This window comes from Callithrix jacchus, chromosome 10, assembly GCF_049354715.1.
Source record: "Callithrix jacchus isolate 240 chromosome 10, calJac240_pri, whole genome shotgun sequence".
Classification (NCBI taxonomy): domain Eukaryota; kingdom Metazoa; phylum Chordata; class Mammalia; order Primates; family Cebidae; genus Callithrix; species Callithrix jacchus.
Genome location: NC_133511.1, coordinates 37,131,638 through 37,146,910, shown reverse-complemented (window position 1 = coordinate 37,146,910; position 15,273 = coordinate 37,131,638). Strand labels below are relative to the sequence as shown.

The window sequence follows — 15,273 nt, the reverse complement described above, 5'->3', positions numbered from 1 at the left end:
TGATGTTTACCCACCAAATCCTGAGTGCTGGAGCAGACAGGGCCCCACCTGTTACTCTCTTGGACTTCCAGCCTCCAGAACTGAGAGAGAGAAGAAATCTCAGTCTCTGAAGCCCTCCGCTTTGTGGCCTGAGGTCACAGAGCCCCAGCAAACCATCACATTGGGTTAAGGGAGTGGGTCCCCAGATCTCATAGCTGCAGACTGGCCAATGCAGGACTATCCAGTGGGACCCAGGGGTGCCTCTGGCCTATTGGGGGACCCTCGGTGAGCCAGTGAATTCAGAGCATTTCTGAAGCTCCTTGACCATGAGTAAGGAAGTTGAATGGTACAGGAAAAGCAGGTGTGCATGCACATTAAACCAACAGCCAAGATCTGTCACCAACACTGGGCACCTGCCAGGCTCCCCGCCCAGTGCTCCCCAAAACAGAGACCCCCACTTCCCCTATCCCCTAAAGCAGTGATCTCACTGGTCAAGATGATGACAGCATGGGGAAGTCTCTGCAAAGGGCCTTGCCCAGGGGTTGGTTCAGGTGGCCTCAAATAACATGACAAAGAACTTCTTTATTACTTATCATTATTATTATTTGAGACAGGGTCTTGCTCGCTTTGTTGCCCAGGCTTGAGAGCAGTGGCATGATCTAGCTCACTGTAGCCTCAACCTCCTGGACTCAAGTGATCCTCCTGCCTCAGCCTCCTGAACAGCTTGGACTTCAGGCGTGTACTGCCACACCTGGCTAATTTTTAAATTTTTAGTTATTATTATTATTATTATTATTTTTGAGATGGAGTCTCTGTCATTAGGCTAGAGTGTAGTGTTGCTATCCTGGTTTATTGCAACCTCCACCTCCCAGGTTCAAGCGATTCTCCAGCCTCAGCCTCCTGAGTAACTGGGATTACAGGCACCTACCACCATGCTCAACTAATATTTATATTTTTAGTAGAAATGATGTTTCACCATGTTGGCCAGGCTGGTCTCGAACTCCTGACCTCAGATGATCCATCCACCTCCCAAAGTGCTGGGATTGCAGGCATGAGCCACTGTGCCTGGTCACTACATTTTTTTTAATTTTTAGAGATGGGGTCTTGCTATCTTGCCCAGGCTGGTCTCAAACTCCTGGGTTCAAGCAATTCTTCCACCTTAGTTTCCCAAATAGCTTGGACTTAAAGATGTGCAATGCCACATTTGGATACTTTTTTCATTTTTAGGAGAGGTGGGGTCTTGCTGTCTTGCCCAGGCTGGTCTCAAACTCCTGGGCTCACATGATCCTCCCGCCTCAGCCTCCCAAAGTGCTGGGATGACAGGCACAAAAGACCATCTTTCATTTTTGCAAGATGCTGACAGGTTTCAGAAGAGGTTTGAGCCAAATTGGCCATAGGCACCCAGGTAGCCTCTGGGATACGTTTCTCCCAAGCCAGGTTTGCACTCAGTCAGCCTCAGCATGCAGTCACCTGTCTCCTGGGCACTAAACTTGACACTCTCAGTTCCAATCAGGCAGTGGGGTCCGGGAGAGGGACCTGGTTCACGTGCCACACTTGGGGGAAGCGTTCTAAACATTCTCAGAAATGACCATGCCCAACACTCGCCCTGGGTGGCTTCGGTCTCCCGATCTGCTTTCTGAGAAGTGGGCACCCTCCCACACGCCCCCGGGTGTGGTACCCAGGGTTCCCTGCCACCCAGACCCTTACTAAGCCACTCAACCCAGGCATCCAGGGCCCTGGCAAGACAGCCTGGGAGACGCAGAGTGGGAACTGATGACTGGGAGCGAGTATTGTGAATGTCTACAAGCAGACTGACTTCAGGGGCGAGGAATTATGCCTGGCAAGCATCTGGACTGCGGTGCTTCTGGGAGCTGGGAGCTGAAGTCAGCACAGGTCTCCCGGGAAGTGGGCTTTGCTCCCACCTTCTGGTCATGGCCCGACAAGTGGCCTCGCCATCACCACAGAGGAGGCTGGAGATGCCCTGTCCCAGGACTGTGGAAGGAGGGGATCCCATTCTGTGTGGGGCTTGCTGGCAGGTGAGAAAGATGGTGCACAGCCTGCATTTATTTAATGATTTATTTAAAAATATCATTTAAAGACTGGGTGTGGTGGCTTATGCCTGTAATCCCAGCACTTCGGGAGGCCGAGGTGGGTGGACTACCTGAGGTCAGGAGTTCGAGACCAGCATGGCCAATATGGTCCAACCCTGTCTCTACTAAAAATACAAAAATTAGCTGGGCATGGTGGCACATACCTGTAATCCCAGCTACTTGGGAGACTGAGGCAGGAGAATCCCTTGAATCAGGGAGGTGGAAGTTGCAGTGAGCCAAGATCATGCCACTGCACTCCATCCTGTATGACGTGTGACAGAGCAAGACTGTCTCAAAACAAAAAATAAAATAAAATAAAGTAAAAAAAATAAAGCCCAGGTGTGGTGGCTCAAGCCTGTAATCCCAGCACTTTGGGAGGTGGAAGCGGGTAGATCACGAGATCAGGAGTTCAAGATTAGCCTGGCCAAGATGGTAAAACCTCATCTCTACTAAAAATACAAAAATTAGCTGGTCATGGTAGTGGGCGCCTGTAACCCCAGCTACTCAGGAGACTGAGGCAGAGAATTGCTTGAACCAGGGATGGGGAGGTTGCAGTGAGCTGAGATGGCGTCACTGCACTCCATCCTGGGCAACAGAGTAAGACTCCGTCAAAAAAAAAAAGCACTTAAAAATCTCTGGAGTGAGGGGGCCCAGGGGCCCGGGAGGCTCTGGGCCAGTCCCCCTCCTTCCTCCCTGCGGGACAGGCCATGCTAAGCTCCACTGGCTTCTTTAGGGCCATTGACTGCCCCTGTTGGTCTGGGGTGCCCGGGGGTCCCTGCTAGCAGCCCTACTGACACTTCCGGCACCTCGGGACCCAGGTCCCCGACACCCTGGGTGATGGCAGAGCAGCGCCCCTGCAGCAGAGCTCGCTAGGAATGCCTGGGCCTACAGCTGCTGGGCATCGCCCCCTCAAGGCTGTTGCTTCCTGAACCTCCCTTGGCCTCAGGCTGGGTTATGACCCCTACAACCCCGAGCTGCTCAAGTGCCCCCTGCAGAGGAAGAATGATGGCCTCGGCCTGGGGGAGGAGGCGCGGACTGATGTGCTGGTGCTGGAGCTGGTCAACCCAGCCATCCAGGCTGTGCACAGTGAGGTGGAGCTGCAGATGGCCCGTGAGCACCACGCCGCCGAGGCCCCTGCCCTGGCACCCTGCAACCCTGATGGCAGCCTCATCATGGGTCTGGATGACTATGCCTTCCCACTGGCCTTTCACTACAGCCCTGGCAGCCACAGCCTGTTAAGCCCCAATGCCAGCTACCAGGCCCCCCCTGCCAAGCCAGCCAGCAAGTACTTGCTGGTGTTCCCAGACAGGGGTCAGGGCAGAGGCAGAGGGGGCAGCGGTGCCCTGGAGTATGTCCCCAAGTCCGTGAGCCAGCTTCATTCCCAGCGGCAAGTACGTGGTGGACATTCCCGGCCACCCACAGACCTGGAGTACTACCCGCTCTCCAACTACTCCTCCTGGCACCCCAGCATGGCCAGCTACCGAGACAAGCATGCTGCCAAACGGCCCTGGGGACCCCGCAGCAGCGAGCCCTACACTCCTGCCCCCAGGAAGCCCTGCGACCCTTTTGGCTGTTGTGATGCAATGTACTCAGACTCGGAAGATGAGGCCGCCATAGTCCCCAGTGATGAGCCCACCATGGCCAGCACTCCCAAAGCCAGGGCTGACCCTGAGAGCAGTGTCTCCAGGCAGTCACCCTCTAAAGAGAGCCTGGAGGCCGAGGGGTCAGCCTGCGTGAGACCAAGGAGACTGCTATGCACTGCGAAGTGGGGGACCTCTAGCCGACCCCGGCCAAGCCCAGCTCCCCAGCCCAGGCCTTGCAGGATGGGGGCTGCCCCAAGGAGGAGAAACTCAAGAAAAAGAAAAGCAGGGCCCCACCTGCCCCCAGCTGTAAAGATGGTGCCCAGAGGAAGGACAAGACCAAGGACAAGTGTCGAGGGTGGGGGGAAAGGCCCTGTGTGGACAAGAAGGGCCCTCAGGCCAGCAGCCCTCACCACAAGGCAGAGTGGCCAGAAGGGACCAAAAAGAAGCCATTTTTGGCCACTCCCATGGCCAGCTCAGGGAAAGAAAGGCCTGACTGGCCAGCTCAGCAACCAAGCCCTGCAAGCGGGGACTCCTGCGGCCAGCAGAGCTCCACCCGGCCCGCCTCCAGCTCCCTGACAGGAAGGGCGCCTGGTGGAGTGCAAAGCCCACTCACTGGATGAGGGTGCCTTCCAGGATGCCCTCAAGCAGAAGAGGTGGGCCCTGAGCCACGCTGACCTTTTTGGGGATGAGAGTGAGGATGAGGCCACAGGGCTGGGGAACCGAGCATGCCAAGGGTGTGCCCCCCATCCTCCCCGGCCTCAGCTCGGACTCAGACTTTGACTCGGACTCCAGCCTGGGCTTCCCAGAGGCACAGGGGCCTGGCTCCCAGCTCCATGTCCAGCCTCAGCAAAGCCAGTGGCCGCAGGGTTGTGTCCCATGAGGTGGTGTTGGGGGGCAGGTTGGCCACCAAGACCAGCTTCTCGCTCAGCTGCCCAAGCAGACCCCAGGAGGAGGACCTGAAAGGGGCCACCCTGTACAGCCACCTCAAGGAGCACCTGCTTACCCAGGACCAGCCCAAGGAGAATGGCTACCCTTTCCTGCACCAGGAGAGGCCCGGGGGTGCCATCATCTTCACAGTTGAGGAGAAGAGGCCCAAGGACTCTTCCTGCAGGACCTGCTGCTGCTGTGGCACCAAGTACTTCATGTCCTCCCCGGGCCCCCGTGTCCGTGATGAGGAGTGTTACTACCACTGGGGATGGCTGTGCCGGAGCCGGGTGGCCTGAGGCTGGGAGACCCAGTACATGAGCTGCTCTGCTGCTGACGGCTCTATTGGCTGCTGGGTTGCCAAGTGACACATGCAGGAAAGCCAGAAGGAGTGCCCAGAGGGCTTCGTAAAGACCTTTGAGAAAGAACTCTCTGGAGACGCCCACCCAGGGATCTACACCTTGGACTGTGAGATGTCCTGACCGACATACGCCTGGAGCTGACATGTGTCACGGTGGTTGACACTGATGTGCGCGTGGTCTATGACACCTTTGTGAAGACGGACAATGTGATCTTGGACTATAACATCAGGTTTTTGGGCATGACAGAGGCTGACCTCATGGACACAAGTGTCACTCTGCATGACGTCCAGGCCATCCTGCTGAGCATGTGCAGCTCCCACACCATCCTCATCGGACACAGCCTGCAGAGCGACCTCCTGGCCCTGAAAGTCAAACACAGCACCATAGTGGACACAACCGTGCTCTTCCCCCACCGCCTCGGCCTCCCCTCCAAGTGGTCCCTTCGGAACCTCATGGCAACTACCTCAGACAGATATCCAGGACAATGCAGACAGGCAAAGCTCCAGGCAGGATGCCACCCCCTGCATGCACCTGGTGATTTGGAAGGTCCGAGAAGATGCCAAGACCAAGCGATGACGCCTTCCCTCCTCCTGCCTACCTCTCCCGTTGCCCCGGCCTGTCCTTAGCCCAGGCCTCTTCCAAACAGTGCAATAAATCTCTGGTAACCCATCCACCTGGTGAGGCAGCCCAAAACAGTGGGATGAGCCAGTGGCCAGGGGACGACTCGCCCAGCCCATCCCAGCCTATGTCCTGCTGCAGCCCCTCGCACCCCTCCCTACCTTCTGCCCCCCAGACCTCTGGTATCTCTATAAACTGCTGCTGACAGAGACCAGGACTGAGCCCACCCCCAACTGACCCACAGCCCCTCCTGCCCCTCTGGCCAGGCCCTCGCTCCTTCCCAGGTGGCAGCCAACACCTCTGCTCCTCACTCAGGGTGCGCAGTGGGTTTGTCCCAGGTTTGTTTGAGACCGTCTTTTTTATTTTGTACTGTTATTTTTATTATTTTTATTTAAACCTGATGACTTGCACAGCACTTTCCCACCAGGAAGAGTGGGCCTGCTGCCTTCCCACCCGGGGGGTGGGGACAGAACAGACTCCAGCGGGGGCCAGGGCCACACTCAGCCCGGTATGGGCGACCTGCCATCAGGCTCCAGGGGCTGGCCTGCCTTTGGGGCAGCCGACTTCTACCATTCGCTTCCCCACCTCTGCACTCCGTGACCTCTGAGAACCCAGCCAGCCTCTCATTACCCCCAGGGCCTGCCATCCATGGAGCCCACCAGCCACCAGACTCTGTTTTCCTACCAGATCCCCATCTTCCTTCACAGGCTCTCTGGATCTCCTTTCCCTCACCACCAGCAGGGACAGAATAAATGTTTGCATGGATTAAAAAAGAAAAAAAATCTCTCAGGCCAGGTGCAATGGCTCATGCCTGTAATCCCAGCACCTGGGGAGGCCAAGATGAGAGGATCACTTGGACTCAGAAGGTCGAGACCAGCCTGGGCAATAGAGCAACACCAGGTGTCTACAGTAAAATCAAAAATTAGCTGAGCGTGTGGCAGGAACATGTGATTCCAACTACTCGGGAGGCTGAGGCAAGAGAATCACTTGAACCTGGGAGGTCAAGGTTGTAATGAGCCAGGATCACACCACTACACTCCAGCCTGGATGACTCTAAAAAAATAAAAAATAAAATTTAAAATAAATAAAAATAATTTTTTTTTTTGAGAGGAAGTCTTGCCCTGTCGCCCAGCCTGAGTGTAGTGGAGAGATCACGGCTCACTGTGACCTCTGCCTCCCGGATTCAAGCAATTCTTCTGCCTCAGTCTCCGAAGAAGCTGGGATTACAGGCTCCCACCACCATGCCTGGCTAACTTTTGTATTTTTAGTAGAGACAGGTTTCATCATCTTAGTCAAGCTGATCTGGAACTCCTGACCTCATGATCCACCTGCCTCAGCCTCCCCAAATACTGGGATTGCAGGGGTGAGCCATTGCACCCAGCCTCTCTTTTTAATAATTGGATTGACTTTGGTCTACGTTCTCCCCTGGGGCCCAATTCTTCTCTGGAGTGGGGCCATCCTGGGCACTGCAGGGTGCTGAGCAACGTCCCTGGCCTCCACCACTCCATGCCAGGAGCACCCCATTCCAGGGTAGTGGCCCAGGCTGCAAAGGAGGTGCATTTGAGAGCTGGGTATTTCACATCAGGGTGACCCAGCCTGGGTGAGGGGAGGAGGACTTCATGAGATGACTCAAGCCAGGAACCTACTCCAGGCAGGATCCAGCCTCCAATGGCACAAAAGCCCCAGTTCCAGGGCCGCTGGAGATGTTTTAAAATCCAGTTGACAACAGATGAATAAAATACTTGTGAGTGTATAATCATGACTCCAGTCTGGATTCTGTTTGTCTTTGTGCAGAGACAATTGTAGAATACAGCTTTGGATTTCTTTTCATTGAGACAGAATCTTTCTGCGTTGCCCACGCTGGAGTACAGTGATGTGATCTCGGCTCACTGCAACCTCCACCTCCCAGTTTAAGCAATTCTTCTGCCTCAGCCTCCCCAGTAGCTGGGACTACAGGCACCTGCCACCACACCTGACTAATTTTTGTATTTTTATTAGAGATGGGGTGTCCCCATGTTGGCCAGGCTGGTCTTAAACTCCTGACCTCAGGTGATCCGCCCACCTCGGCCTCCCAAAGTGCTGGGATTATAGATGTGAACCACCGCACCTGGCCAACTTTGGACTTTTCTGAGTGAAGGACATGGCCCAAAAGGGCAAATGTGCCCCAGGCCCTGAACATTGTAACATGACTCTATAGCTGAGAAGAAACAGCCAGGGTAAGGGATGGTGTCTAAAAGCCAGGAAAAAGGAATTCAAAGAATTTCTGATGACAGGTGAACCCTGCTGCTGGCAGTGGCTTCCTTCCTGGCACAGGCTGTCTCCTGTTGAATCAGCGCCTAAGTTGAATTAGTTGAATTTTCTTGAATTACATTGAATTAGGTGTTGAATTAACATGTAGGGTGGCCATGGGCTCTCAGGCCCTCACCTAAAGTCCATTATCTCAAGCTACTGCCTCATGGACCAGCAGGTGTCTCCACTGCCTGGAGTGGGGAGAACCTGCATTAATTCTTTGGAAAAAAAGGCAGTCTGTTCCCTGCTCATACTTATAAACGTCTAATGGGACACATGGCAAAAACCAGGGGGACCTCCGGCTCCTGGAATTTACCTCCTTCTCTCTCCCCATTCAGGGTGTGGATTTTATTGTGTGCAGCCTCCTGGGACCTCAGTAGGAGAGATGGTCATGGGACAAATAGTCTCTTGGGAGTTTGTAGATTCTCCTAACCTGGGGGGGTTGTCAAGCAGGGGCAATCCTTCCCCCAGGGGACACTGGGCAATGTCTCGGGACATCTGTGGTTGACAGGACTGGGGGTGCTTCCAGCATGGAGTGGGTAGAGGCCAGGGATGCCACTCAGCACCCCGCAGTGCCCAGGACAGCCCCAGCCCAGAGAACAATCTAGCCCCAAATGTACAGAGTTGAGCAGAAGAGACCCTGATTTAATTATGTGAAAAAAAAAGAAGAAAAGATCAAGGGACCCTGGCTATGTCAATAAACTCAGACTGCAGCGGCGGGTAAATCCTGAATGAAAAAGGTGCAAATCAGAAACTCTTAACAGCTCTGAGTCATGTTCTAGTGTGTGGAGGGCCACACTGTGTTACTGATGGACACTTGGGTCATTTCCACCTTTTCGCCATTGTGAGTCATATGAACTGTATGGACATTTGTGGCATGGCTCTATTTGAACACCTGCTTCCAATTCCTCTGGGTACATGACTGGGGAGAATTGCTGAATCACGTGGCACCTCCATGCTCAGCCTTTTTAGGAAGTGCCTGACTGGCTTCCACAGGAGTGGCCCCATCTCGCAATGCACAAGGGTTCTCAATTGCATGAGTTCTTTTGCTTTTAAACAAGGCACTGAAGCAGGAGGTGGGCTGCTGCTGGTTCAAGGCCATCCTGGAGCTGTTAGCAGACCCAGAACTTGCAGCTGTGATTTGTGCCTTGGCTCCAGCCCAAGGCCTCCTTTCCTGGCTTCAGTGCTGGGCAAATTGTGTGGAACAGCCCAGCTTTCTAAGCCACTTTTGGGTACTTGGCAGCCACTGTTTGCTCTCAACGTGCCATCTGTGAGATTCAAAAGAGCTGCCACTGAGTTATTGGGTTGCTCTGAAGTGGGAAATTCTCATTGCAAGGAAGCAGCAAGGCGGATGAAGCAAGAGTCATCCCCAAGATCATGCACCCAGCTTGGCCACCAATGTGCCTGGCACAGTAAAGACCCTCAGCAAACAGGCACCTGCCATCCCCTACAAATCTGGATGGCCCACCCCAGGACCTGGTGACCTGGAACAGACCCCTTCTTCTTCTGTCCCAGAAGGATCTTCTTCCCCTAGTTTCAGCAGGGAATGGGGCAGGATGAAAAAGATCACCCAGTTGCCAACAGCCTGATGATGTCACCAAGCTGCAGGGTTACCCTGTGTTGATTAAACATTGCTGGTGTGGGCCAGGCATGGGGGCCCATGCATGTGATCCAGTGCTTTGGGAGGCTGAGGTGGGAGGATCGCTTGAGCTCAGGAGTTCAAAACTAGCCTGTACAACACAGTGAGACCCCATCTCTAGTTTTATTGTTATAATTATAATTATAATAATTATTATTTTGACCCAGAGTCTCACTCTGTTGCCCAGGCTGGAGCACAGTATTGCCTCACTATTACTTCTGCCTCCCCAGTTTCTGCAATTCTCCTGCCTCGGCCTCCAGAGTAGCTGGGATTATAGGTACACACTACCGCACCAACATAATTTTTATATTTTTAGTAGAGATGAGATTTCATCATGTTGGCCATGCTGGTCTCAAACTCCTAACCTCAGGTAATCCTCCTGACTCAGCCTCCCAAAGTGCTGGGATTACTGGGTTGAGCCACTGTGCCCAGCTGACTCCATCTCTATTAAAAAACAGACAGACAAAACATAGCTGGTGGGCTCTTGGGCAAGGCTGGTGACCAGAGGGCCTAGGGGAGTATGGTTCCAGGATCTGCCAAGAGCAGTTCGCTTGGGTTCTGCCAGCCTCTTCCTGTGACTTTTCTCATCTGGAGACATGGGATAAGTGCAGCCCTGCCTCCATAATCTTGCAGGTGACTGTGAATAAAAGTGTCTTGGAATCAGAAGGTTCTGGCATGAAAGCTTTGCACTAACCTTCCACAAGTGTGCTGCCCAGCACATGCCTCTTAGCTTATTTCAACCTAGTTACATTCCATTAACCCAAGGCCTCTGATGTCCGAGGCTGGATCGTTCTCTGGGATGGGGCCATCCTGGGCACTACAGGGTGCTGAGCAGTATCCCTGATCCCCACCCACTCCATGCCAGGAGCATCTCCAGTCGTGACAACCACAGATGTCCCAGACATCACCCAGAATCTCCTGGAGGCAGACCTGTCCTGGTTGAGAACTGCTGAGCTGAACAAGAAACTGGGCCTTTCAGGGAGGCAGAGCTCACCAGCTTCCCAGGCATGGAGCCTGGTCCAGCCCTGCAGCTCTGACCCTGCCTTGGGCTGTGAGTGATGAGGACCCTGTCAGTCTGACCAAGAAGCCACAGTACGTCAATTCATACCAAGGACATTCTACAGGACACTGGGCCATGATGCTTCATGACTATCCTTCTCCTTGTCCCCTTCTCTATCTGCAGCCCTGAAAGGCCTGGCCTGGTCCCCCTCCTGTGGCTCCCAGACCTCCACCTCCAGGGAGCCCTCCAGAATGCCCGTCCTCCTGCCTTCAATGCTCCTCCCCATCCTGCAGTGGTCAGCAAGAATGTCCCCTTTCTAGAGACCTTCCCAGACACCACATGGCACAGGCTCTCTCTCCTCTTGGTGCCACCTCATCCTATTTTCTTTTCTTTTCATTTTCCTTTTTTTTTTTGAGACAGGGTCTTGCTCTGTTGCCCAGGCTGGAGTGCAGTGGTGCAATCACAGCTCCCTGCAGCCTCAGTCTCCTGGCCTCAAGGGATACTCTCACCTCAGCCTCCTGAGTAACTGGAACTACAGGTGTGCACCACCATGCCCAGCTATTTTTAAAAATTTTTTTTAGAGATGGGGTCTTGCTGTGTTGCCCAGGCTAGTCTCATATTCCTGATCTCAAGCAATTCTCCTGCCTCAGCCTCCCAAAGTGCTGGGATGACAAACATGACCATTTTGTTATCTTCTAAGACCCTCTGTTTGGTTGTCTGTGTGTCTAGGCATGTGCTGTCTCTGCGTGACAGATGCTACCTGAGGACAGGACATGATTCCACCTGCCTCAGGCTGTCCCTGGCACACGGTGAGTGTCAGGTCAATATTTGCTGACATGCTGACGGGCTGCCTCCCATCCACTCTTCTGCCCACCAGCTTCTTCATCTTACACAAATCCCTGCTGACCCCAGCACACTGAGGACACTCGTCACTCCTCACTGCTCCACACTTGCAAAGCTCTCAGCCACATGTTTTACTGTTTAATCTATGTGTGTGTGTTAAGGTGGGAACAGGGCAGGATCTCCCTCTGTGGCCAAGCTGGAGTGCAGTGCTGCAATCTCAGCTCACTGCAACCTCCGCCTCCTGGGTTTTATTTTATTTTATTTTTTTAATTGAATTTTAGGTTTTGGGGAACATGTGCAGAACATGCAAGACAGTTGCATAGGTACACACATGGCAGTGTGTTTTGTTTGCTTTCTCCCCTTCACCCACATTTGGCATTTCTCCCCAGGCTATCCCTTCCCAGCTCCCGCCCTGCTGTCCCTCCCCTATTCCCCACAATAGACCCCAGTGTTTAGTACTCCCTTCCCTGTGTCCATGTGTTCTCATTTTTCATCACCCGCCTATGAGTGAGAATATGCGGTGTTTCATTTTCTGTTCTTGTGTCAGTTTGCTGAGAATGATGTTCTCCAGATTCATCCATGTCCCTACAAACGACACAAACTCATCATTTCTGATTGCTGCATAATATTCCATGGTGTATATGTGCCACATTTTCCCTGTCCAGTCTATCATCCATGGGCATGTGGATTGATTCCAGGTCTTTGCTATTGTAAACAGTGCTGCAATGAACATTCATGTGCAGGTGTCCTTATAGTAGAACGATTTATAGTCCTTTGGATATATACCCAGTAATGGGATTGCTGGGTCAAATGGAATTTCTATTTCTAAGGCCTTGAGGAATTGTCACACTGTCTTCCACAATGGTTGAACTAATTTACACTCCCACCAACAGTGTAAAAGTGTTCCTTTTTCTCCGCATCCTCTCCAGCATCTGTTGTCTCAGATTTTTTAATGATCACCATTCTAACTGGCATGAGATGGTATCTCAATGTGGTTTTGATTTGCATCTCTCTAATGACCAGTGATGAGCATTTTTTTATGTTTGTTGGCCTCATGTATGTCTTCTTTTGTAAAGTGTCTGTTCATATTTTTTGCCCATTTTTAAATGGGCTTGTTTGTTTTTTTCTTGTAAATCTGTTTGAGTTCTTTGTAAATTCTGGATATCAGCCCTTTGTCAGATGGGTAAACTGCAAAAAATTTTTCCCATTCGGTTGGTTGCCAATTCACTCTAGTGACTGTTTCTTTGGCCGTGCAGAAGCTGTGGAGTTTGATTAGGTCCCATTTGTCTATTTTGGCTTTTGTTGCCAATGCTTTTGGTGTTTTGTTCATGAAGTCCTTGCCTACTCCTATGTCCTGAATGGTTTTGCCTAGATTTTCTTCTAGGGTGTTTATGGTGCCAAGTCTTATGTTTAAGTCTTTAATTCATGTGGAGTTAATTTTAGTGTAAGGTGTCAGGAAGGGGTCCAGTTTCTGCTTTCTGCACATGGCTAGCCAGTTTTCCCAACACCATTTATTAAACAGGGAATACTTTTCTCATTGCTTGTTTTTGTCAGGTTTATCAAAGATTGTATAGTTTTATGTACGTTGTGTTGCCTCCGATGCCTCTGTTCTGTTCCATCGGTCTATATCTCTGTTTTGGTACCAGTACCATGCTGTTTTGATTACTGTAGACTTGTAGTATAGTTTGAAATCTGGTAGTGTGATGCCCCCCGCTGTGTTCTTTTTGCTTAAAATTGACTTGGATATGCAGGCTCTCTTTTGGTTCCATATGAAGTTCATGGTGGTTTTTTCCAGTTCTGTGAAGAAAGTCAATGGTAGCTTGATGGGGATAGCGTTAAGTGATTCTCTTGCCTCAGCCTCTGGAGTAGCTGCAATTGCAGGCATGCATCAGCACACCCACCTCATTTCTTGAATTGTTAGTAGAGAAGGGATTTTGCCATGTTTGCCAGGCTGGTCTTGAACTTCAGACCTTAAATGATCTACCCTCCTTGGCCTCCCAAAGTGCTGGAATGACAGGTGTGAATCACCATCCCTGGCCTGTTCTACCTTTTTTTAGTAAACAATTTTATTTGGAGTAATTTCAGACTTACAGGAAAAGTGCAAAGAGAGAGTCCTCGCCCATGACTCACCAGCTTCCTCTTAAGGGCCGTCCTTCATAATCACAGGGCATTGCTCACAGCTGAGTAACGCTGGTACCTTCCTATTCACCAAATGCCACCACACTCGACTCAGGTTCCCCCAGTTCTCCCCTCATGGCCTTTCCTGTGTCATCCTGACACCATCCAGGAGCCCAGAAGGCATTTTACTGTCACATCTCCCCGGGTTTCTCTGGGCTCTGAGAGTTTCTTGGTCTCTCTTTGGCATTTCCATGAACATTTTTGTTTGTCTGTTTAGAAAATAGTTACTATCCATGAAAACAAACAACAACAAAAAATGTCATTCTTGCCACCCGGAGAGTTTATTATTGCTATTTTATTTTATTTTATTATTTTTAAGATGCAGTTTCACTCTTGTTGCCCAGGTTGGAGTGCAATGGCATCATCTCTGCTCACCAGAACCTTCACCTCACAGATTCAAGCGATTCTCCTGCCCTAGCCTCCTGAGAGGCTGGAATTGCAGGCATGCGCTAGCACGCATGGCTAATTTTGTAATTTTAGCAGAAATGGCATTTCTCCCTGTTGGTCAGACTGGTCTTGAACTCCTGACCTCATGTAATTCACCTGTCTCGGCCTCCCAAAGTGCTGGGATTAAAGGTGTGAGCCGCCAAGCCCGGCCTTATTGTTGCTATTTTAAAATGAATTAATATCTATTTGACATTTTTTTAGTTTTGATTTAAAATTCAACAAATATTGGTACATATAAGGCATGTAAACCAAAGCTCTTTGGAATAGTCTTCAGGACCAGAGAGTTTGAAAACTTTTATCCTAAGCCAGGGGTTAGCAAACTATGGCCCCTGGGCCACATCTAGCTGACTGTGTGTTTTTGTAAATAAAGTTTTATTGGCACACAGCCACACCCACTTTTTTATATATTGCCTATGGTGGCTTTCCCGCTACAATTTCAGACTGTCTGGCCTGCAAAGGCTAAAACATTTGCCATCTGGATCTCTACAGAGAAGTTTGCTACCCCAGGCATCACACACAGCAAGTCCACTAGGACTGAGCCCTAATCAGGGTGAGCCCTAATCATGGTGAAGAGCATTGTCAGACATTAGAGGACCATTGAAATGTCCATCCATTACCACAGATGCCACCATGGAGCTTAACTCAGCCTTGAAAAGGAATGAGGTTCTGCCAGGGGGCACAGGGTGGATGCACCTTGAGGACATCACGCTCTGTGAAAGGACCCAGACACAGAAGGCAATGCAGTGTGTGATCGCATCTCTATGAAATATCCGGGACAGGCCCATACACAGAAGGGGATGCATGGGTGGTGGGGCTGCAGAAGGGAGATGGGCAGTGACTGCCTATGGGTGACACGGGGCTTCTTTTGGGGGTGATAGGATGTTCTAGAATTAGACAAAGGTGATGGTTTCACAATTACGTAGATGGGCTAAAAACCACTGAGTTGCACTTTTGGTTTTTGAGATGGAGTCTCACTCTGTTGCTCGGGCAGGAGTGCAGCAGAGCAATCTCAACTCACTGCCACCTCTGTCTCCTGAGTTCAAGCAATTCTCCTGCCTTGGCCTCCGGAGTAGCTGTGATTACAGGCACCCACCACCATGCCTGGCTAATTTTTTCATTTTTAGTAGAGACGGGGTTTCACCACATTGGCCAGGCTGGTCTTGAACTCCTGACCTCAGGTGATCTGCACGAACGAGCCTCTTAAAGTGTTGGGATTACAGGCGTGAGCCACCACACCCAGCCAAGTTGCACATTTTTAAAGAGTGAATTTTATGGTCTGTAAATTATATCTCAATAAAGCTATTAAAAAAAACTACAGAAT

The 15,273-nt window shown here is 51.3% G+C and overlaps 1 pseudogene; it reads left to right on the top strand.

Moving 5' to 3' along the window:
• The first annotated feature begins 2,776 nt into the window (after positions 1-2,776).
• LOC100387842 (RNA exonuclease 1 homolog) lies at positions 2,777-5,514 on the top strand (annotated as a pseudogene).
• The last annotated feature ends 9,759 nt before the right edge of the window (positions 5,515-15,273 follow it).